Here is a 1,956-nt window from a genome sequence, read left to right as displayed (position 1 = left end):
CGGGCCGGGGCCGCCGCCGCCCCGGAGGACCCGGGCCCCGACGACTACGTGCACATGGTGGGGAGCTGCGAGGGGGACGACTACGTGTGGATGGCACGCCCGCGCGACGCCGGGCACGTGGGGGGCGCAGAGTACGTGCCCATGAACCCCTTCCCACCGGCGCCCCCTGCGGGGAAGCGGGGGGCCGAGCCCCGGGGTCCCCGCCGCAGCACCGACAGCGCGAGACCCGGAGGACCCTGCGCTCCATCTTGGACAAGGCTGGTGCGGGAGCGGGGGGTTGCGGGCGTCCAGCCCAAGGCCCAGCCGCCGACCCCCGACAGCTGCCTCAGCTACATGGACCTGGACCTGGTCCCTCCCCTGGAGGTCCGCGGGGACGCCCCTAGGGCCCGCCCTCACGCCTATGTGAGAATCAAGTTCTAGAACCTTCCCAGGCTCAGGTGAGAAACAGCAAACAGAGCCAAAGTTACTAATGTGCCCCTGACCTCCACTCCCCGCCTTCTATCGGCCTCCTGCTCCCCAGGCCCTGAGGCAGCAGGATGTGGCTTGGCAGTGACCCCCTGCTGCCCCTTGACCTCCTTTCGCGGGGTCGCCCAAGAAATCCTCACGCACAGATGCCCTCCAAATCCGGTTCTTTCAAAGAAACTTCTAGAACATCTCTACCCCTTCCCCCAATAACTTACACAAGTCTGGTGTTTCTCAGCTAAACTCCTGACCCTGTTTCTTTGCAGAATTTTTTTTTTTTTTTTTGTAGGTCGTGGAGCTTGAACTCTGAGCCTGGGCACTGTCCCTGCACTCTTCAGCTCAAGGTGAGTGCTCTACTGCTTGAGCCACAGCACCACTTCTGGTTTTCTAGTGGTTTATTGGAGATAGGAGTCTCACAGACTTTCCTGCCCTGGGCCAGTTTTGAACCGAGATCCTCAGATCTCAGCCTCCTGAATAGCTAGGATGACAGGCGTGAGCCACTGGCGCCCAGCTTCTTTGCAGAATTCTTAATAGAATCAGTCACAGGCTGCCTTTGTGGCCAAGTTATAAAGAACCACTATCCCCTCTCCCCCCCCCACATACACAAGCTGCCCCACCTCAATTTTGACAACTCAGCCTCCATACCAGCAGTGCCTTTGTTAGTTTTCTGAACCCTCCGCTGGGAGCTGGTGGCTCACATCTGTCATCCTAGCAACTCAGGAGGCTGAGATCTGAGGAATGTGGTATGAAGACAGTCCTGTCAGGAAAGTCTGTGAGACTCTTATCTGCAATTTACCAAGAAGCTGCAAGTGGAAGACTAGCTCTAGTGGTAGAGAGCCAGCTTTCAAAAAAGCTCAGGGAGGGGCTGGGAAGGTGGCTCAGTGGTAGAGTGCTTGCCTTGCATGCATGAGGCCCTGGGTTTGATTCCTCAGCACTACATAAGCCAAAAGAAAAAAGCCAGAAGTGGTGCTGTGGCTCAAGTGGTAGAGCGCTAGTCTTGAGCTGAAGAGCTGAGGGACAGCGCCCAGACCCAGAGTTCAGGCTCCACAACTGGACCCCCCCAAAAAAGCTCAGGGACAGCGCCAAGGCCCTGAGGTCAAGTCCCAGGACTGGCATTAATAAATAAACCTAATCCTCATCCAGTCATATCCAGTGTAAAGGCTGAACTCCTGGGACCAACCCCATGGATCCTACTATGAGTGTCCTCCCCAAAGGCAATGTGTGCCTGAGCAATGTGCCCAGACTTCCCAGGCCTGGCACTGCTGATCAAGTCTTTGCTTGCTAGAGATCCGCCCCACCTCTGGACTATGGACTGACCGATCTACCCAATAAAAGTGCCCTGTTCAGTGGTACACTCGTGTTGTCTTTAGATTTCCCACCCTACAGCACGGGAACAACCAGTAAAAAAGAAGAGACGCATCTCTGCCTCCATGTCCCCTCTGCCATTTGCCACAAGGAGACATGTGTGTGCACCATTGCTATTTTACTGTCAAT

The sequence above is a fragment of the Dipodomys ordii genome, unplaced genomic scaffold (genome assembly GCF_000151885.1).
Source record: "Dipodomys ordii isolate 6190 unplaced genomic scaffold, Dord_2.0 Scaffold143, whole genome shotgun sequence".
Lineage (NCBI taxonomy): Eukaryota > Metazoa > Chordata > Mammalia > Rodentia > Heteromyidae > Dipodomys > Dipodomys ordii.
This window is presented reverse-complemented; position numbering follows the sequence as displayed.